Here is a 24268-nt window from a genome sequence, read left to right as displayed (position 1 = left end):
CGCAACAATCTTCGAGGGAAGTAAAACCCAAATTTATTGATTCGACACAAGGGGAGGTAAAGAATACTTATAAGCCTTAACAACTGAGTTGTCAATTCAGCTGCACCTGGAAAAGCACTAGTAACAAGGGTGATGTGAAAGTAGCAGTAATATGAGAGCAATAGTAACAGTAACACAGCAGCAGTAGTAATAACACAGAGGCAATGGCACCAGAAAATAGTTGATACTACTTCCAATGACATATAGAATGAGTATATGATGATGAGAGATGGACCGGGGTTCCCAGCGATCTACACTAGTGGTAACTCTCCAATAACAAGTGACAAGTGTTGGGTGAACAAATTACAGTTGGGCAATTGATAGGATTGAAATAGCATTAAGACAGAACATCAAGATTATTAATCATGTAGGCATGTTTTCCATATATAGTCGTACGTGCTCGCAATGAGAAACTTGCACAACATCTTTTGTCCTACCAGCCGGTGGCAAAGAAGATTCGGGAGCCCAAGATATATTAAGGAAAGTTAGAGTTGTAATAGGAAGTGTTATTTGTAAATCTGGCGGGATGAGTTAGATACCGTCCCGGACTCTATAACTTGTACAAAACGAAACCCTCGGCTCCGCCTCCTATATAAAGGGGGAGTCGAGGGACGAAGAGGCAATCGAATCATTGTTACAAACCCTAGTTTTCATAATCGTCGAGTACTTTTCGGCTGAAACCTTCGAGATCTACTTGCCCTCTACTTCTAACTAAACCCTAGCCTACAATCCATAGGCATTGACAAGTTGATACCTTGTCAATTGGCGCCGTCTGTGGGAACTAGAGGCGTAAGGATCTGATCTCGATGGCACGTTCAAGATCTTCGACATCATCAACCGCAAGCAACGCTATGGATCGAGGTAAACAGATCGCTGCTGGTCCTGTCGATTTTGTTCCTCACCCACCCTCCCGTTTGGATGCATATGCGTATCTGGCGGAGCCCATGGAGATGACGTTCGGAAGGTTTCACTTTCGCGTCGAGAAGGAAGGATCGTATCGTGTCGAGATTCCGATTTCGTCGGGATCGTCGGCGGTCGATTCCGATTTTTCAAGCTATGCATCGTCAACCGAGTCAGGAGAAGAAGAAACTTCGTCGACACGCTACGTCAGCACCAGAGCAAGAGAGAAACTCGCCAAGATCTTCAACGACATATCGTTTGAGTCATCTGCGGACTCATATATAAGCGATGGCTCAAGCGATGTCGACAGTTACGACTTCATCGACAAATCTATCACAGTGGGCAAGGTCTTCATCAATCTCAACGATGATGTCACCAAACCCAACATAGATCTGAATACAAAATATCATCAGGTTTATGCCATTGAGGATCAAGAGGAAACATCTCGAGGCTTTCGACGATCCGGGAAATCCATACGTCGATCCCTCCAACCTCGCGACAAGGCTCGGGCAACAAATACGTCGGGCCAGAGCCGCGAGATAGAGTTCAACTTTCACAAGTAGCGTGGGACAGAGCCGCGAGAGCTATGAACGGTACAGAACCAATGGCTACCACGGCCACACCAGAGGAATTACAAGCATATCAATATAGGCTCGCACGAGCTGCCAGAGAATTGGAAAAACAGACAGCCGAGTTAAACAGGAGAAAGGAGGCAGCTTCTGCATCCAGCAGGAGAAGGGCAGATCTAAGTCGACAATCTAGAACTTCGGGTGATAGCCACAGGGAGGCTCGGAACAGAGCAAGATCAAGGTTGCAACATATACCCGAGGCAGAAAGAGAGCACTTGGTCCAAAACCTCGACATGTCCTTCATGTCGATAGATACAAGAGGAAATATCATCCCTAAGACACCAGAGGCTGGGTATATGGCGACACATGCTTTTATCCTTGCATCTAAACCACCTCCAGGTGATCCAAGGGAAACACTATACAATATGGCGGTAGCAGGAGTTGGAGCTATGGGGACAGCGTTTGTATCAACGCCTCCCGAAGGAGCGGCACGGCAAAATAGTCCACGACCTGCAGCAGCAACAGCGGCAGCACCTGAAGGACCAAGTGGAGCAAGAGACACAGCAGCACAAGCAAGGGTCGATAGAGCGCGGCAAAGCAAAAGGGATCATCGGCAATCTCCGGAGCTTAATGACGAAGATATGTGCGGCCTGCCATGCTTCACGAGGAGAGTCCGAAAAACTCGAGTCCCCTCAGGATTCAAGTTACCCGACAACTTCAAGAAGTTCGACGGCCTTCAAGATCCGTAGGATTGGCTAGTTGATTATCTCGAGACAAAGAAGCTCACGGGAGGAACCAGGGCAACAGCTATGCAAAGCATCCAGGTGCATTTGAGTGGAGCCGCACGATCTTGGATAAAGAAACTCACTCCAGGATCTATCGACAGCTGGGAAAGTTTCGAGGATGTGTTCGTCAAGAACTTCAGATCCACGTGCAAAAAACCTGCGTCGTTAGAGGAGTTGAGAGCGTGTCGACAAAAGCCAGATGAGCCAATGAGAAAGTACATTCAAAGGTGGAATGTCATCAAAAACTCGGCAGAAAATATATCTGACGAGAGAGCAATAGATGCGTTTGTCGCAGGAATCAGGCGTGGAGATTTTGTCGAGGACTTAGGAAGGACCAATCCAAAGACAAGATTCTGCGTTAATGGAGATAGCAAACAGATGGGCAGATGGAGAAGACGCTGTCCACAACAAACGGCACAGTCGCCGGAGGAGGACCGTGGTCGAAATTATCAACCGAGGCGACGATTTCCTCGGCAAGACCCGAACTATGACGCTCCAGTGGCAAATTTCGGCAGGTTTTCGGGCAAACACAGGAGGAAGCAACAGAGATGATTATCAGAGAAGCAGTGAACAGCGAGGCGATAACAGGGATGATTCTCGCAACAACAGACAAAATAGCGGGCCTAGGTTCCCAAGGCCTTTCGTGTCCCCTGAAGAGATGATGAATGGGCCGTGTCAAATGCACTTTTTCCTCGACAAAGAACGGTAAAAGACAGTCAGGACACCTGCAGAAAGACTGTCGAAATTTTCAGGCAATGCTAAGATATGCAGAGAACGCTAACGCGCGGGCAACACAGAGAAATTCTCGAGAACCCAGAAGCGAGATTCACTTGCCACCTCCTCCCGCGATTACAGACGACAATCGGCATCAGCTCAGAATAGCGGCAGCACCTCCACCACCACCTTATGTTGATCCTAACTCCAACGGAGGGGTGTCAATGATTCAGAAGGGAAGGCCGTCCAATAGAGCTCGTAAAGTAATCTCACGACAGGTGTTTATGGCGAGAAAAAATGCCTCCACCAACAGTTGAGTACCTTAATTGGTCAGACAAGATATTGGCTTCACAATAGCAGATCACCCGCAAAGCAAGTCCCTCGACCAGGGCAGTCAAGACTTATTCTCGCCAGCTATCGCAGGATTTGATGTCTCCCGAGTGTTCATAGACGGCGGCAGCAGCCTAAACCTTATGTATGCAGATACATTGAGGAAGATGAACATATCCTTAGCAAACTTGAAACCAACAGACACAAGGTTCCACGGCATCACACCGGAGAAACCAAGTTATCCATTGGGGAAGATCAATCTCGACGTTCAGTTTGGGACCCGAGAAAATTACAGAATCGAGAGGCTGGAATTTGAAGTCGTGGATTTTCCGTCGCAGTACCACGCTTTGTTGGGACGACCAGCATATGCTAGATTTATGGCGGTGCCACACTATACATACCTGTTGTGGAGATTGCCTGGACCAAAGGGACCAATCACAGTTAAAGGAAGCTTTGCCTTAGCCGATAAATGCGACAAGGATTTTCATCGGCTATCAGAAACTTTCGGGATGCAAGCTGAGTACTTGGCGTCAAAAAGCATGACCGATTACGACGCATCGCTGCACGTTGGAAGGCCAAATAAAGAATCAACTTTCAATACCAAGAAAAATTCTAAGGAGGTGCAGATTCACCCGACAGACCCGAAAAAGACGACATCTATCGCAAACGACATGGATATCGCATAGGAAAGCGCGCTCGTCGAGTTCCTCCGTGAGCATCGGAAAATCTTCGCATGGTGTCCAGCTGACATGCCAGGAGTACCTGTGGAACTTGCCGAGCACCACCTAAACTTGGATCCATTAGCGAGACCAATCAAACAACCTTTGCGGCGTTTTTCGGAACCAAACCGCAAAGCTATGCTATCAGAAGTAAATCGACTAGAGGAAGCTGGTTTTATCAAAGAGATATCTACAGAAGCCACATGGGTAGCTAACCCAGTGATGGTGCCAAAGAAACACACGACCTCCTTCGCATGTGCGTCGACTTTACGTGTCTCAATAAACATTGTCCAAAGGATCACTTTCCCCTCCCGAGGATCGATCAAATTATCGACTCCACGGCTGGATGTGAACGTCTTTCCTTCCTGGACGCATACTCTGGTTATAACCAGATCAGATTGAAAGAAGAAGACGAGGCCAAAACAGCGTTCATAACACCTTACGGCGTGTTTTGTTACAAAACAATGCCTTTCGGTTTAAAAACGCGGGAGCAACATACCAGAGGATGATGCGTAGTGTCCGCAACACAGATCGGGAAAACGTGCAAGTGTACATCGACGATGTCATCATAACGTCAAAAGAGGGGCAACACCGATCGAGGAACTCAAGGAAACCTTCGACACCCTCAACAAACTCACCCACAAGCTGAACCCGACGAAGTGTTCCTTTGGCGTCCCAAATAGAGAACTTCTCGGGATTTCTAGTCTCAACAAGAGGGATTGAAGCAAATCCCGACAAAATACAAGCTATCATAACAATGAGGAAGCCAACAAAGTTGAAAGAAATACAGCAGCTAATCAAGCGAGTCGCAGCTTTGTGCAGATTCGTCGCCAGGTTGGGAGAAAAAGCGTTACCATTTTACGCTCTAATAAAGCAAGGAGATAAATTCCAGTGGAACGAAGAGGCCGATAGAGCCTTCGAGGATTTGAAGCGCACAATCTCGACACCACCAATTCTGGTGGCGCCGAAGGAAAAGGAACCTCTCTGCTGTATATTGCAGCCACGCCCCAAGTGGTGAGCACGGTGCTAGTTGTCGAAAGAGAAGAAGAAGGAAAACTCCACGGAGTACAGAGGCCGCATACTTCATCACGAAGTTTTATCGCCATCAAAACAAAGGTACCCTCGCACCAAAAGCTAGCATATGGAGTGCTCACAACAAGCACGAAAATTGCGCCACTATTTTTCGGCACACCCGATCATAGTGGTCAATGAAGCTCCCTTGTCAAATATACTAAACAATCCAGAAGTTACTTGTCGTGTCTCCCTTTGGGGAATAGAACTTTCCCCTCGGGACATCACGTATGAAAAAGAAAAGCAATCAAGTCGCAAGTTCCGCCGGACTTCATCGCAGAATGGATGGAGTTGCAAAACACAGACCTCCAGATTTGTCGAGAACCTGGACCATGAACTTTGATGGGTCCAAAAGACTAGAAGGAGCTAGCGCAGAGTAGTACTCATATCACCCGAAGGCGACAAGTTGAAGTACATCCTTCGGATGACGTTCCCTAACGCATCTAACAATGAAGCGAGAATATGAAGCCCTTATACACGGGATGAAGATGGCGAAAGCTATGTGCAACTCGATTAAAAATATTTGGCGACTCACAATTGGTGGCTCAGCAAGTCATGAACCAATGTGACGCAGTCAATGATAGCATGATGGCATACAAGGAGGTGTACAACGAGCTCGAAAAGTTGTTTGATGGATGCGAAGTAAATCATATTAGCAGATTGAGCAATGACGAAGCCGACGTTCTTGCAAACATCGGGTCGCAATGCCTTGCAGTTCCGCCTGTGTGTATTTTGGGAAGAGATAACAGAGAGATCTACAAAATCGACAAAATCAAAAAAGAAGGAGAAGAAACCCTCGGGGGCTACCAAGGAAAAGCAAGAGGAAGAAGAAGAAGAAGATCAGGACCTGGTCATAGTGATACAGATACCATGGATGCAGACGTACATATCGTACATCCTCAGGAAAGAAATACCCGATGATCCAGTTGAGGCAAGACGAGTAATTCGACGCTCCAAAGCTTTCACGGTGGTCAAAGGAGAATTGTACAAGCGAAGTATTTCAGGCGTCCTGCAGAGATGTGTCACACCCGAAGAAGGAAGAATAATTTTGAAGGATGTACACGAAGGAATATGTGGCCACCACGCAAGTAGTCGAGCTATTGCAGCCAAGGTTTTTCGGGCAGGATTCTACTGGTTGACAGCAATCGAGGACGCTAAGGAAATAGTAAGAACTTGCGACGCGTGTCAAAGGTTTGCCGCAAAACCCCACTCTCCAGCAGCAGAACTAACACCAATACCATTGTCATGGCCCTTTGCCCAATGGGGACTTGATATGGTGGGCAAGTTACACAAATCCTGGCCAGGAGGAAAGGAGTACATGCTAGTAGCTGTCGACAAATTTACAAAGTGGATAGAAGCGAAGCCGATAAATTCACGAGATGGAGCATCCGCAGTAAAATTCATAAAAGGACTCGTCTTCAGATTTGGAGTGCCCCACAACATCGTCACGTACAATGGCGTAACTTCACATCCCACGAATTCAAAGATTATTGCGAAGAAGTGGGTATCAAGTTGCACTTCACGTCAGTTGCACATCCTCAAACCAATGGGCAAGTCGAGAAAGCCAACGGCATCATCTGCAATGGCATCAAGAAACGCCTGTTAGGACCACTCGGAAAAAGCTCGACATACCTGGCCGTAAGAACTACCAAGTGTGTTGTGGAGCATCCGAACAACACCAAATACAAATACACAGAGACACCGTTTGTCCTGGTCCATGGAGCAGAGGCAGTACTACCAATAGAAATAGAGCACGACTCCCCCAGAGTCACAGAGTATAATGAAGAAACTTCCAAGATAGCATTGGAAGACGACGTCGACGCACTCGACGAAGCTCGAGACGAGGTACTATCAAGGGTAACCAAATACCAACAGGACTTGAAGAATTACCACAGTCGACGTTTGCGGCCAAGATCTTTTCAGGTGGGAGACCTAGTTCTTCGGCTCACGCAAAAAAGTCATGAAAAACTCGAGTCACCATGGCTTGGCCCTTACATTGTCACGGAAGTAATCGGAGGAGGAGCATACAGATAAAGGACAAGAAGACAGGGTGGAGGAGCAAAACCCCCGGAACGTGGCGCAACTCAGGCGGTTCTACGCCTAGAGTCGAAATATAGTCCTTGTAAAACTTCAATGTACTGAAACGCCCGCGAGTTTTCAGACGCACTCTTTTCCTTTTTCGGGGCACCGAGTGGGGCCGAGAAAGGTTTTTAATGAGGCGGGCTCGCGGTGCTGCAATATAATAAAGATAGTGTCAATATAACTTTTCTTTATCGACATGCTCAAAGTCTTTGACCCGACGAATTTCAATATAGTTCATCGACAAAGAAAAGCCTTGCCTTGGTACTAAAATACCTCGTGAGTCAACGAAAATACAAAATAGTACTCAATAAAGAAGCTCGGGGGCTGATATTCGCCATCAATACATATTAAATAAATGCCTTGGTTCAAAACCTCGCAATATACAAATACAGTAAATAGCCACCGAAACACTCGGGAGCTAGACAAATATAGAAATATAATGATTGCTTCACAATATAATCACAATCATGGGTTACAAAGAAGAGTTATCTACAAAGGAAGATAATTAGTCTTGATTCAAAGATGTCATCAAGGGTAATTCTGTTTTCTTCAGGAGCAGCGCCAAGAAAATCAGCATAATGACCATCGGCAAAAAAGTCGGCATCCATCCGAAGAAGGTCTTCAATCATTTCTTCGGCTACAGGCGAAACCTTCGTGTTAATTCGGTCGACACCAACTCTTTCGGCGCTTTACTTTCTGATGAACTTTCGCAACAACTTGGGTCAGGTCAAGATTTGAGTGGCAGATCTGAAGCATGATAAGAGCAAATGCGGCGCCGGCTACCGGTTGAGCTTTGACAAAATCATGGATCCTGTGGGCATCCTTGAATTTCTCCATTAACTCGGGAAGAGTCTTTGGTTGAACGTTCCGAGGAAACATGGAATTATAAACCATGGACAGGTCTTGGTACGAAGTCAAGGAAGTCGCGAGTTTGAGAAGCGCGATCCTGAAATCTGACAATTTGGCGGGTCCTCTCTGGGGTAGCCCAAAACAAAGAACCATGATCAAGGGAAAGATTAACGAGGAGGTTCGTCCTAGTATTTACTCTCTCTTCTTCGGCAACAGCATCAGTAAAGGAACCTATTAAAACAACGGAGCAGAAAATTTTAAGAGACGTAGCATGAAGACGGAAGATATTGAGGTTGAAACAAGCATACCCGACATATCCGCACTAGCTTCATTCATCAACTCGAGCATGAAATTTTCTCGAGTAGTCGCCTTTTCAGCCTCGGAAGCAGCGATTTCCTTGGCAGCCACGGCCTCACGAGCTTGCTGAAGTGCAATTTTTTCGGCTTCAGATGACTTGCGAGATTTTTCCATCATCACAAGTGTTTGCTTCTTTGCATACTGAAGTTGCTGCCGAAGTTCATCCAATTCTCGCGGCAAGGAATCTTCGACAGTGTAGCATCAGCAAGAGTTCTCTTTGAGCGAGAAGAAGAAGGCGAAACATTGGAAGGAGTGGAAGATGGAGTGTAGTTATCAAATACCAACTGAAATTTAAAAGACAACATCAATCAACAAGCAAAAGATAGAGTTTTCATTAATCTTTCGGAATAATTACAAAGGCCTTACAGTGGAGCTAACGAAGTACGTGTCGCCAAATAACTACTTTGGCGACAAGAGCAAAAGAAACAGAGAAAGAAAAACAAAGAGGCATGCAACTAGACCTCCGGCCTTGATGAGCTAGGAGTCGAAGCTGGTTTGATCCCGAGATAAGCCAAGATTTTCTTCGTGTTGGGCTTGGCTGCCTTAATCAGGGACCTCCATCTGGATTGCTCTATTTGCTCGGTGTCGCCAACTTTCGTCCAATCAACAGTCTGTTGGCTGTCAGCAACTAGAGCAACAGTGCTTTCGACAGCAATCTTCATGTTCTCCTGACGCATCTTTAGTCCAAGATCTTCTGGTGAATTGAAAGTCTTGGCAAGGGTAAGGAAAGTCGGGGGCTCCTCTTTCTTCGGGAAGAAGTAGGGGAACAGCGCCGACAATCCTGCATTCGCATTGGCCACGCCTTCACGAATTTCGGACCCATGAAGCTCCAGATAAGTAAGTGCGTCAAGGAGAGGGTCATTGACAGGATTCTCCAGATCAAAATCTTGGTTTGTTTGGTCTGCCAAGGAAACAAAAAGTTGGTCAACAACAAGAAACAGCGGTTCTCATAAAAAATAGAAGGGATCAATAATATTACTGTGAGTGCGTCGACTTTGTGATTTCAGGCGCTTGAGGATCCCCTGCTCACAAGAAGCTTGTGCAGCTTTATGCTCGTTTAAGGCAGATTCAGCATCCTCAAGTCTTTTCTGCAGTTCCTCGACACTAGCAGCTTTTGCTTTGGCTTCATCAGCCTCGGCTTTGGCTTCGCTAGCAACAAGTTCGGCCTTCTTGCGAGCCGCCTCACTTTGCTCAAGTTTTTGAGCAAGTGCGTCGGCACGTTTGTTGGCCTCTGCAAGTTTCTCTATCGAGATATAAAAAAAAGGGGAGAAGAAAGATCAAAAATCGCGACAAGCAACAGGAGCAAAAAGTCAAGAAAAAACGGCAAGTATAAAAGTTGTTACCTTCGGCTCTGCTAGCATACTCACGGTACCCAATAAATTGGGATCCAATTCGGAGAAGCTCTTTGATCATGGGCTGTTAAAGAAGAACATAGCAAGAGAAACATCGGCATGAAAAAGAGAGTGAAGGCGTGAAAAAGCAAAATAGAAAAAATATAGATATCGACAAACTTACATCATCTAAGAGCAGAGTCGACGAGCTGCCCAATTGAGGGGCAGGTTCAACAATTGTTTCAATCCTTGTCCTTTTTGGTGAAGGAGCAAGGGGGCTTGACGGCGGAGTTGTGGTGACGACGTTTTGTTGAGGAGGCGAGGATTCTTCTCCTTCAACTAGCGTGTCTGAGGCAAGTACAGTATGTGACGTGCTTGTCCGAGGAGCCACATCAACAGTTGGTACTTCTTCCTCGTCATCACTTGTTGATCAAAAATCGGCGACATAAAAAGTAAGACAAGATAAACACCTCGAGTACGAAAAAGGGAGAAATAAAGGTGACTTACGAGCTGACGAGGGATTCAATATAAGGATCATAAGCTGCCTTCGGATGAGAAGGAACAACTTTTCAGCCTTAGAAGTGCCGAATCCTCGGCATCATTCCTTTTCCTTTTGTTCCTTGGGGAAACAAGAGGAGGAAGGGATTGCGTCGACTCGCTGGCTTCAGATTCAACTTCTTTTTCATGGGAAGCCACAGATTTGTGAGAACCCGCGACTTCACTTTCAGGAATAGAAGAACCTTGGGTGTCTTCGGCAACGATAGCCTGTTCTTCGACCTCTCCATCCTCAGGAAGAGGAGGAAGGGAAGCCATAGTAGGATGGTTCTGCAAGAAAATAGCGACAAAAGAAAAAATTAGAGAGATATCAATACAATGAGATGCAAGGAAAGTTCGGAACAAGACAGAAATTCGAGAAGACAAAATACCTCGGGGAGAGGATTGGCGGAGCTGTATGGTTCCACGCGACAAGAGGAGGGAATAGGATCCTTCTTGGCCAAGCGGGAAACTCTTCGAATCAACTTCTCCAAGTCCTTTGCAGAAGATCACCGGAGACTCTATTGGCGTCGTTTTCTCGAATACGTCCAAAGGGGATTTTGCGAGCACGAAGAGGCTGCACTCTAATCCTAAGGAAGTAGGCGGATGATTTGAACACCGAGATAGTTCTTTGCCTCGAGTATTTTGAAGGCGATGAATACGAGACATAAGTGCTTCTGTCGCCTTTTCTCTTCTTCGGAAGCTTCAGCGTCCCGAGGCAGCGGCGCTGAATTTTGGCACTTCCGTCGAAAGGGATTATGTTGTGTTCCACGAGTTGGCACTTTCTTCGTGAATGTAGAGCCATCTTTTGCGCCATCCTTGGACGAGAATCAGAAACTTAACGTCGAAATAATCAACGTCGGTTCGGACACGAGATAACAACGCCGCCTATGTTATAGGTGGCGTTGTGGGAGCCATTGCGGCGGAGGCGAGAAAATGCGTTTCCACGAGCCCAATTAGGAGGGATTCCAAGGAAGCATTCGCACGATGTGATAAAAATGGAAATGTGGAGGATGGAATTAGGGGTCAACCGGTGCGCTTGAATCCCGTAAACAAAAAGAAGGCCGCGGAGGAAATCGTGAATTGGGGTCGAAAGGCCGCGGATGAGGTGATCAACGAAACTAACCCGGTACTCCATTGGAGGGTTGGGGTAGCTTTCTTCGCTGGGAAAGCGGATGGCGTCTTCTTTCTTCATCGAGGCCAAGCCTCTTCAGCCGTGTTGACGTCCTGGTTGGAGATTTTAGATCTCTCCCACTCAAGATCTTCGGCGGCCATCTTGGACTCTGGAGTGCTGTGGCGAGTGAGTCGCGTGCGCGGTGGCATCAACGGCAATGGAAAAAGCAATGTTCGTGAGTGCGGAAGATCAGAGAGAGTTGGGCGCAGGGGAAGTTTTTGCAAAGGGGAACAGATGTGCGGCGCAAGCGAAGGAGTGAACGGAGGTTGAAGAAAGGTTTATATAAGAATCAGGCGAATCAATGCACCGTTGGATGAAGAAATCGTGTGGTGAAAAAAGATCTTCTAGATAAAAGGGTAAAAAGGTATTTTTACTGAGATAGGCGTTACTGTACGTGCGCAGAAAAAGCGGAGGACGTGTGTCCCCCACTTGCACGACGTGTCAACGTGGTGGAAACAATGGACCCACAAGGCAGAAAAATCACGACTATTAACAGAGATGAAGTAAATTTGGTTAAGGGAAACATGCCGACAAGAAAAATAAAAGAAGATTGGCGACAGGAGAAGTTATTAAATACTTCGGGAGCCTTTGATCAAATACAAGTTTTTGCCCAAATGCTCGGGGGCTACTTCGATAAAAAGTAAAATTTCGAGTATGGCAATATAGAAATTGCGGGAGCCTACAACCAAGCACAAGTCCTTGGCTGTAGCCTCGGGGGCTACTCCCATCGGGAGCGCTGTTCGCGCACCCGAGAGATAAAAAAAAAGAAGAAGAGAGATCATATTGGGAAATAATGACAATATAGCGACAAGGTGGACTAAAATGTTGAGCCTACAACCAAGCACAAGTTTTTGGTTGTAGCCTCGGGGGCTACTCCCATCGGGAACGCTGTTCGCGTGCCCGATGAAATTAACAAAGAAAAGATAGAAAAGCAAGAGAGTATATTTCGAGTTATAATTAACTCTACATATACTCCCATCGGGAGAGCAATATAAGTCATATTTGACTCGATAAAATGTGCCATTCCAACAGCGGAAAAGCACTCGACAATATATTCTCGAAACGCCAAAGTTGCGATCAATTTCTGAATGCCGCAAATTTGCGAAGGTAAGACCCCGTATCCGTTCTGGGCGTGGCATCGCCGAAGACTGCGCTCTGCTACTTTTATCCGTATCAACGAGATACGAAGAAAAATCCTAACGGACGCGTTAGGTACTCGATAAATTTGACCGGGACTCGACGAATGGTAAGACCTTAAGCGGCACTGTCGAAGTTTACACCAGTATCCGGAATCATGTCCGGGGACGTGATCTCGAAGTAGGTTTTTGCGGATTGCCACTAGAGCGGTTAACTAGTACCTGATCCGTCGGATGAACTAGCCCCAACTACCAAAAGATCCCGTACAATATAGAATTTTATGTGAAGAAATATAAAAAAGTTAAAGCTCTCGAGTAAAAATAAACAGTGGAGATTTTCCCTGACTCTACGATTGAAGCAAAATCTCGGGGGCTACTGACATAGGCATCCCAAATGGGCCTGCCGAAGATAGTACCCGGGGTTTACTGAAGGCCCAATACCCGAAGAATAAAGAAGATTCGGGAGCCCAAGATATATTAAGGAAAGTTAGAGTAGTAATAGGAAGTGTTATTTGTAAATCTGGTGGGATGAGTTAGATACCGTCCCGGACTCTGTAACTTGTACAAAACGAAACCCTCGGCTCCGCCTCCTATATAAAGGGGGAGTCGAGGGACGAAGAGGCAATCGAATCATTGTTACAAACCCTAGTTTTCATAATCGTCGAGTACTTTTCGGCTGAAACCTTCGAGATCTACTTGCCCTCTACTTCTAACTAAACCCTAGCCTACAATCCATAGGCATTGACAAGTTGATACCTTGTCAGCCGGACCTCAAGGGAATCTACTGGCTATTAAGGTACTCCTTTTAATAGAGCACCGGAGCAAAGCATTAACACTTGGTGAAAACATGTGATCCTCATACCTACGCCTTCCCCTCCAGTTGTCCCAATTTTTGTCACTTTGGGGCCTTTGGTTCCGGACATAGACATGTGCATACAACTTGTAGATACAATCTAAGCAATAATTATAGAGCTTAAATCTAAGATCATGCCACTCGGGCCCTAGTGACAAGCATTAAGCATAACAAGATTGCAGCAACAATAACTTCACAAACTTTATAGATAGACTAATCATAATGTATCATCCATCGGATCCCAACAAACACAACACCGATTACATCAGATGGATCTCAATCATGTAAGGCATCTCATGAGATCATTGTATTGAAGTACATGGAGGAGAAAATACCAACTAGCTACTGCTAGAACCCGTAGTCCATGGGGGGACTACTCACGGAGCATTATGGAGGCGGTGGCGTCGATGGAGATGGCTTCCGGGGGCACTTCCCCGTCCCGGCAGGGTGCCGGAACAGAGATTCTGTCCCCCGAATTGGAGTTTCGCGATGGCGGCGGCGCCCCTGGAGTCTTTCTGGAGTTTCGTCAATCGGTATCGAGTTTTTAGGTTGAAAGGGCTTATATAGGCGAAGAGACGGAGTCGGAGGGGTTACGGAGGCGCCACACAATAGGGCGGCGCGCCCCCCTCCTGGGCCGCGCCAGCCACATGTGTGGGCCCCCTGTGGCCCTCCTCTGGTCCCCCTTTGACTTTCTGGAAGGTTCCGGGAAAAATAAGATGTTGGGTCTTTGTTTCGTCGAATTCCGAGAATATTGCCCGAACAGCCTTTCTGGAACCAAAAACAACAGAAAACAGGAACTGGCACTGTGGCATCTTGTTAATAGGTTAGTTCCGAAAAACACATAAAAACATTATAAAGTGTGAGCAAAACATGTAGGTATTGTCATAAAACAAGCATGGAATGTCAGAAATTATGGATACGTTGGAGACGTATCATGCCACTCGCGTATGTACGGATTACCGTAAGCTTAACGATGTCACCGTCAAGAAAAAGTACCCCCTACCCAAGATAAAAGACCTGTTCGATTAGTTGACCGGTGCCAAAGTGTTCTCTAAGATTGATCTTAGGACTGGTTATCATCAGCTGAAGATTCGTGCCACTGATATCCCAAAAACTGCCTTTACCACCAGATATGGGTTGTATGAGTACAACGTCATGTCATTTGGATTAACCAATGCCCCTGCTTATTTCATGAACCTCATGAATAAGATCTTCATAACTTTTTGGATAAGTTTGTTGTTGTCTTCATCGACGACATCCTTATCTACTCCAAATCCGAAGAAGAATATGAGCAACATTTGGAGATCATCCTATAAACCCTTAGACAGCACAAGTTGTATGCCAAGTTCAGCAAATGTGAGTTTTGGTTGAAGGAGGTAGGATTCCTGGGACATATCTTGTCTGCAGGAGGAATTGCCGTAGATCCCGCCAAGATCAAATTTGTTACAGAATGGCAAGCCCCAACCACCCAGACCGAGGTCCGCGCTTTTCTTGGATTAGCCGGATATTACCGCAGATTTGTTGAAGGCTTTTCAAGCATAGCTAGACCCATGACCCAACTATTGAAGAAGGACAAGAAGTTCGAATGGACTGATAAATGTGAGGAAAGTTTCCAGCAACTCAAGAGTAGACTGACCTCAGCCCCAATTCTAATCATGCCGGACATCACCAAGCCCTTTGACGTCTATTGCGACGCCTCCAAGATTGGTCTTGGATGTGTACTTATGCAAGGAGGCAAAGTGATATCATATATGTCAAGAAAACTGAAGCAACATGAGCAGAATTACCCAACCCACGACTTAGAGCTTGCAGCCGTAGTCTTAGCCTTGAAAGTTTGGCGTCATTACCTCATGGGTAATCGATGCGAGATCTACTCCGACCACAAGAGGCTGAAGTATATCTTCACCCAGAAGGAGCTGAATATGAGGCAGCGCAGATGGATAGAATTGATCAAGGATTACGACATGGAAATTCACTACCACCCCGGCAAGGCCAATGTGGTAGCGGATGCCCTGAGTAGACTGCCGTGACAGTTGAACTCCATGATCGCAATCGAGCAACCCAGCCTGTTTCATGAGTTTTAATAGTTTAGACTTGAACTAGTTAGTGAAGGATTCCTAGCCAGAATGGAGCTTCAACCCACCTTGATGAGCCAGATCAAAGAAGCCCAGAAGGGAAACGCTAGCATCGACGGAATCAAGAATCAAATAGCTGCTACAGCAGAATTTTATGAAATTAAACCTGCTTTACTAAATCTTGTTATGAGAGAGCAATTTTCTGGTGTTAGTTCTGATGATGCTGCTGCCCATCTTAATAATTTTGTTGAACTTTGTGAAATGCAAAAGTATAAGGATGTAGATGGTGACATTATAAAATTGAAATTGTTTCCTTTCTCCTTAAGAGGAAGAGCTAAAGATTGGTTGCTATCTTTTCCTAAGAATAGTATTGATTCATGGACTAAATGTAAGGATGCTTTCATTGGTAGATATTATCCTCCCGCTAAAATTATATCTTTAAGAAGTAGCATAATGAATTTTAAGCAATTGGATAATGAGCATGTTGCCCAAGCATGGGAAAGAATGAAATCTTTGGTCAAGAATTTCCCTACCCATGGACTAACTACTTGGATGATCATCCAAACCTTTTATGCAGGACTGAATTTTTCTTCGCGGAACCTATTGGATTCAGCTGCTGGAGGTACTTTTATGTCCATCACCTTAGGTGCCGCAACAAAGCTTCTTGATGATATGATGATCAACTACTCTGAATGGCACACTGAAAGGGTTCCACAAGGTAAGAAGGTAAATTCTGTTGAAGAAACCTCCTCCTTGAGTGATAAGATTGATGCTATTATGTCTATGCTTGCGAATGGTAGATCTAATGTTGATCCTAATAATGTTCCTTTAGCTTCATTGGTTGCTCAAGAAGAGCATGTTGATGTGAACTTCATTAAAAATAATAATTTCAACAACAATGCTTATAGGAATAATTTTGGTAACAACTATAGGCCATATCCTTCTAATAATAGTAATGGTTATGGTAATTCTTATGGGAATTCTTACAACAATAATAGGAGTGTACCCCCTGGTCTTGAAGCCATGCTTAAAGAATTTATTAGTACACAAACTGCTTTTAACAAATCTGTTGAAGAAAAGATTGGTAAAATTGATGTTCTTGCTTCTAAGGTTGATAGTCTTGTTGATGATGTTGATCTTTTAAAATTGAAAGCTATGCCTAATGAAACTAAAGATATTAAGTCATTTGCTACATAAAACACTATCCAAGTTCGAATTAATGAAAATATTAGATTGATGGCTGAATTGCATGCTAGGTGGGAAAAGGAGGAAAAATTTGCTAAAGAGAATAATGTAGCTAAAGTTTGGACTATTACCACCACTAGTAATGTTGATGCTTCACATGTTGCTAAACCTCCTACTATCAATGGTAAAATAATTGGTGTTAGAAATGTTTCTACTCCTAATGCAAAGCATGCAAAACTGCCTGAAACTGCTAAAACTGCTGAAACTGCTTGTGATAAAACTGCTGAAATTTTTCAAAATATTGGGGACAATGATCCTATTGCTGTAGATCATAATGGTTTAGATTTTGATGATTGTCATATCTCTGAAGTTATAAAGTTCTTGCAAAAACTTGCTAGAAGTCCCAATGCTAGTGCTATAAATTTGGCCTTTACAAAACATATTACAAATGCTCTCATAAAAGCTAGAGAAGATATACTAAAACTTGAAACTTCTATTCCTAGGAAGTTGGAAGATGGTTGGGAGCCCATCATTAAGATGAAGGTCAATGATTTTGATTGTAATGCTTTATGTGATCTTGGTGCAAGTATTTCTGTTATGCCTAAGAAAATCTATGATATGCTTGACTTGCCACCATTGAAAAATTGTTATTTGGATGTTAATCTTGTTGATAATTCTATAAAGAAACCTTTGGGGAGGATTGATAATGTTCGCATTACGGTTAACAATAACCTTGTCCCCGTTGATTTTGTTGTCTTGGATATTGAATGCAATGCATCTTGTCCCATTATTTTGGGAAGACCTTTTCTTCGAACTGTTGGTGCTATTATTGATATGAAGGAAGGTAATATTAAGTATCAATTTCCTCTCAAGAAAGGTATGGAACACTTCCCTAGAAAGAGAATGAAGTTACCCTATGATTCTATTATTAGAACAAATTATGATGTTGATGCTTCATCTCTTGATAATACTTGATTCACACTTTCTGCGCCTAGCTGAAAGGCGATAAAGAAAAGCGCTTATGGGAGACAACCCATTATTTTACTTCTGCACTTTTGTTTTATATTTGAGTCTTGGAAGTTGTTACTACTGTAGCAACCTCTCCTTATCTTTATTTTATTGCATTGTTGTGCCAAGTAAAGTCTTTGATAGTAGGGTTGATACTAGATTTGGATTACTGCGCAGAAACAGATTTCTTGCTGTCACGAAATTGAGTAGCCCCGTCTGTAGGTAACTCAGAAAAATCTGCCAATTTACGTGCATGATCCTCAGATATGTACTCAACTTTCATTCAATTTGAGATTTTTCATCTGAGCAAGTTAAGTGCCCCAGAAAAATTCGTCTTTACGGACTGTTCTGTTTTGACAGATTCTGCCTTTTATTTCGCATTGCCTGTTTTGCTATGTTTGATAGATTTCTTTGTTCCATTAACTTTCAGTAGCTTTGTGCAATGTCCAGAAGTGTTAAGAATGATTATGTCACCTCTGAATATGTGAATTTTTGATTATGCACTAACCCTCTAATGAGTTTGTTTTGAGTTTGGTGTGGAGGAAGTTTTCAAGGATCAAGAGAAGAGGATGATACAATATGATCAAGAAGAGTGAAAAGTCTAAGCTTGGGGATGCCCCCGTGGTTCATCCCTGCATATTTTAAGAAGACTCAAGCATCTAAGCTTGGGGATGCCCAAGGCATCCCTTCTTCATCGACAACTTATCAGGTCACCTCTAGTGAAACTATATTTTTATTCCGTCACATCTTATGTGCTTTACTTGGAGCGTCTGTATGTTTTTGTTTTTGTTTTTGTTTGAATAAAATCGGATCCTAGCATTCTTTGTTTGGGAGAGAGACACGCTCCGCTGTTTCATATGAACACAGGTGTTCTTAGCTTTACTTTTAATGTTCATGGCGAAGGTTGAAACTGCTTCGTTCATTGTTATATGGTTGGAAACAGAAAATGCTTCATGTGGTAATTGGTATAATGTCTTGAATAATTTGATACTTGGCAATTGTTGTGCTCAAATAGATCATGTTTAAGCTCTTGCATCATGTACTTTGCACCTATTAATGAAGAACTACCATAGAGCTTGTTGAAATTTGGTTTGCATGATTGGTCTCTCTAGAGTCTAGATATTTTCTGGTGAGGTGTTTGAACAACAAGGAAGACAATGTAGAGTCTTATAATGCTTGCAATATGTTCTTATGTAAGTTTTGCTGTACCGGTTCATACTTGTGTTTGCTTTAAATAACCTTGCTAGCCAAAGCCTTGTATTGAGAGGGAATACTTCTCGTGCCCCAAATCCTTGAGCCAAAAACTATGCCATTTGTGTCCACCATACCTACCTACTACATGGTATTTCTCTGCCATTCCAAAGTAAATTACTTGAGTGCTACCTTTAAAATTCCATTCTTTGTCTTTGCAATACATAGCTCATGGGAAAATAGCCTTAAAAACTATTGTGGTAAAGAATATGTAGCTTATGTATCTTATTTCTTATAAGTTGCTTGTTGAGCGGTAACCATGTTTCTGGGGACGCCATCAACTCTTACACCTTTGTTGAATATCATGTGAGTTGCTATGCATGTTTGTCTTGTCTGAAGTAAGGGTGATTTATCATGATCAAATGGTTTGAGTATGCATATTGTTAGAGAAGAACATTGGGCCGCTAACTAAAGCCATGAATCATGGTGGAAGTTTCAGTTTGGACATTAATCCTCAATCTCTTATGAGAATATTATCTGTTTTTGAATGCTTATGCATTAAAGAGGAGTCCATTATCTATTTTCTATGTTGTCCCGGTATGGATGTCTAAGTTGAGAATAATCAAAAGCGAGAAATCCAATGCGAACTTTCTCCTTAGACCTTTGTACAGGCGGCATAGAGGTACCCCTTTGTGACACTTGGTTGAAATATATGTTATGCAATGATAATCCATGTAAATCCAAGCTAATTAGGACAAGGTGCGATCACTATTGGTATTCTATGCAAGAGGCTTGCAACTTATAGGATGTCTTATGCATAACACATATGAATTATTACTACCGTTGACAAAATTGTTTCTATGTTTTCAAAATAAAAGCTCTAGCACAAAAATAGTAATCCATGCTTCCCTCTGTGAAGGGTCTTTCTTTTACTTTATGTTGAGTCAGTTTACCTACTTCTTTCTATCTTAGAAGCAAACACTTGTGTCAACTGTGTGCATTGACTCTTACATACTTGCTTATGTGCATTCATCATATTACTTCGCGTTGACAATTATCCATGAGATATACATGTTGAAGTTGAAAGCAACCGCTGAAACTTATATCTTCCTTTGTGTTGCTTCAAAACTTTCTACTAAGAATCTATTGCTTTATGAGTTAACTCCTATGCAAGTCTTATTGATGCTTGTCTTGAAAGTACTATTCATGAAAAGTCTTTGCTATATGATTCAGTTGTTTAATCATTGTCTTTACTATTGCTTCGAATCACTTCATTCATCTCATATGCTTTGCAATAGTATTGATCAAGATTATGATAGCATGTCACTTCAGAAATTATCTTTGTTATCGTTTACCTACTCGAGGGCGAGTAGGAACTAAGCTTGGGGATGCTTGGTACGTCTCAAACGTATCTATAATTTCTTATGTTCCATGCTACTTTTATGACAATACTCACATGTTTTATACACACTTTATGTCATTATTATGCATTTTCCGGCACTAACCTATCAACGAGATGCTGAAGCGTCAGTGCCTGTTTTCTGCTGTTTTTGGTTTCAGAAATCCTACAAAGAAAATATTATCGGGATTGGACGAAATCAATGCCCAGGGTCTTATTTTTCCACGGAGCTTCCAGAATACTGAAGAGCATACAAAGTGGGGCCACGAGGCGCCCTAACCATAGGGCGGCGCGGCCAGCATGGGGCCCGCACCGGCCTATGGTGTGGGGCCCCTGCGCCGCCTCCAACTCTGCCCTTCCGCCTACTTAAACTCTCCGTCGCGAAAACCCTATACCGAGAGCCACGATACGGAAATAGTTCCAGAGACGCCGCCGCCGCCAATCCCATCTCGGGGGATTCAGGAGATCGCCTCCGGCACCCTGCCGGAGAGGGAAATCATCACCCGGAGGACTCTACATCACCATGATCGCCTCCGGACTGATGTGTGAGTAGTTCATCCTTGGACTATGGGTCCATAGCAGTAGCTAGATGGTTGTCTTCTCCTCATTGTGCTATCATGTTAGATCTTGTGAGCTGCCTATCATGATCAAGATCGTCTATTTGTAATGCTACATGTTGTGTTTGTTGGGATCCGATGAATATGGAATACTATGTCAAGTTGATTATCAATCTATCATATATGTGTTGTTTATGATCTTGCATGCTCTCCGTTGCTAGTAGAGGCTCTGGCCAAGTTGATACTTGTAACCCCAAGAGGGAGTATTTATGCTCGATAGTGGGTTCATGCCTCCATTGAATCTGGGACATTGACAGAAAGTTCTAAGGTTGTGGATGTGCTGTTGCCACTAGGGATAAAACATCGATGCTTTGTCTAAGGATATTTGTGTTGATTACATTACGCACCATACTTAATGCAATTGTCTGTTGTTTGCAACTTAATACTGGAAGGGGTGCGGATTTCTCGTTTTTGATAGATCTCAACTTGAGGACATCCATACCGGGACAACATAGAAAACAGATAATGGACTCCTCTTTCATGCTTAAGCATTCAACAACAGATAATATTCTCATAAGAGATTGAGGATTAATGTCCAAGCTGAAACTTCCACCATGATACATGGCTTTGGTTGGCGGCCCAATGTTCTTCTCTAACAATATGCATACTCAAACCATTAAACTCATGGCAAATCACCCTTACTTCAGACAAGACGAGCATGCATAGCAACACACATGATATTCAACAAAAGTGTAACAGTTGATGGCGTTGACGTGGGCACTACCCTTCGAGTAATCGACGTTGCCCTATCCTGTATTGACTAATTGGAGGCCCATGAAGACACCCGAAGGCTAGATGGGCCACCTGGACAGCGCACCGGAAGAAACCTTGGCGGGCAAGACAAGGAAGCGGTCAACAAGGAAAGATTAGATCTAAAAATACTATAAACTTAGTCGTACTCGGTTAGGACCTTTGAGACCTGGCCTCCTATATAAAGGCCAGGAGAGGGGCTGCCGAGGGATACAATCAATCTTAGCAATCTTAGCCAGGAAAAGCTTAGAGCTAGGTAACCCTAGCAATAGCAATCTCGACTGGATCTCAGCCGAGCTATTCGGCACCCCATTGTAACCCATTGTTTTCATAATCAAAGGTCAGATAGGCAGGACGTAAGGGTTTTACCTCATCGAGGGCCCCGAACCTGGGTAAATCGCTCTCCCCGCTTGTCTATGAACCGATGTCTCATGTCAGCCTACAGGATTCCATCAACCCTAAGCCCCTATCGGAGGGCATTGGCGAGGAGTACTGTAATATCCCAGGTAATGGGGTTACAAAAATAAAGGAAATAGATGTGTGCATTGCATTCATGCATAGAAAATTTGGGGAATTTTCGCGCTTTAAAGTAAAACAGTCACAGTAACTGGAGTTTCACTTGACCTTGGTGGAATTGAAGTAGCTCATCAAGTCAAGCGCTATAAACCTCAATGTGACTTTGTTAAAACTTTGTTTTGGGAAGAGATGATTTGATCTAAGGGGTTAGATCAAATAGAACTAATAATCAACACAACAACACTTTACTCAATGATCAACTACTTGATCTTATAACAGATCATAATATGGTAATCATTGCCACAACACATGAACACCGATTTAATTGTAAATCCAGTAACAATAATTGGAGAAACTATTCTTCACTCAACTCCTCCATGTTTTAAACTAATCCATGCTCTTATCATAAACCCTATGATATCTATTCTACTTTAATCTTGGAAACAAGACAAGGAGATCCAACTAAGGAATACAACTCTTCTCTATTCCAAATTATTAAGCATCAAACCTAGAGAGGTGAGAGTTCTATTAATTATTAGAGAAGCAATAACAAACCTTGAGTTAAACCCTGGATATACATCCATGTAAACAAAACCTCATCTTAAGAACATAACCTTAGGATACTAATCAAGACCATCCCTAGAAAGAGAACCTTTTATGTTGAACATAGATATTGATGATCACATCATTATCTATGGAACCAAATCTTAAGATAGTATTAAAAGTCCTTTCCTAGATGAGAGAGAGACCACTCATACCAATTTTAGCTCTACCTATTTAAGAATAAAGGACAACCTTTGAATTAAAGTATTAGGTTGAAAACCATTTCTCTTGGAGGGGTGGGATAACCTAATATCACATGGAATAATACCATACACCTTAATTGATATGGTGAGGAAGAGACTAACCCAATTAAGCTAGACAAATGAAACCTTAGCCTAGATACCTAAGGAGATATTAGGAGTACCCCATAAACCCTAGAATAAACATTCCTAAATGAGAAAGCTCAATCTATGGTGTTATACTCAAGATAATTGAGACAACCCTAACCATGCCCATTCAAGAAACTATAAAAGAAGGTATATATTTAATTGATCAAGACAACACTTGATCTTGGGAGTGAGAAAACCATTCAAGGAGAGATACCTTAGGAAGTCCAACCTTGATCATTATAAATTGTGTAATGATCATAAACCCTAAGAATTTTAAGTAAAGATATTAAGAACAAGATGATCATATGTAATATATGATCATGCTTTGGAGATATGTGAGGATAAGTTAAACCCTACTAGTATAAGTAGATCCCCTTTCCACATGAAATTATAGGGAGATCACTAGTAAGAAACCCTAGGCTTATATCTCAATCCCAACTTGTGAATCACTTGGTGATCATAAAGTAGAATCCTACCACATCTATATTCCATTTATTCCTTAATTAAAGGACCTAAGAAAACCTTAGAGTAAAATTCCATATTTTATATGATGAGAAACCATTAATCCATATAACCAAAGTTAACTATAAAAAGAACCATAACCACTTTAGTTACTTTAATGATAAATTGAGGACAGTAATAGAAGTTAATTGGGATTAGATAAAACCAATTCTCAGATCCTCAGTAATTAGAGAAGCACATGAAATATTAAGCAAGTAACCATCTTATCTTGGTTAGGGGAGACTAAACCCTACCAAATACATTATGGTGCCCTCTCATTCCTACAATCTAGAATTATATCTCAACCCTAATTTGTGTATCACTTGGGTGATCACAATCAAAACCTAGGCCATAATTGAGAGTTAAACCCTTTGCCAGCAGGTGAATATAATTAGAACCTAGAATTTCTCACTAGCTAAACCATATGATTAAAACCATGGTGGTGATCAACCACTTGTCTTTATAACCAAGACCCAACCATAATAAGAGTAGTACATACTCTAGATAAGTTAAGATGATATTAAACTATAATAATAGTACTAAAATTTGAAGGAGCCCTAGTAGAAGTTCCAATTTATTAACACATAAGTGTGCACATAAAATCATATGCAAGTGATTAATTCCCTAAATAGAAAACAAGACATAACCAAA

This window comes from Lolium perenne, chromosome 1, assembly GCF_019359855.2.
Source record: "Lolium perenne isolate Kyuss_39 chromosome 1, Kyuss_2.0, whole genome shotgun sequence".
NCBI lineage: Eukaryota > Viridiplantae > Streptophyta > Magnoliopsida > Poales > Poaceae > Lolium > Lolium perenne.
The sequence above is the reverse complement of the archived record's forward strand: the minus strand, read 5'-3'. Positions refer to the sequence as shown.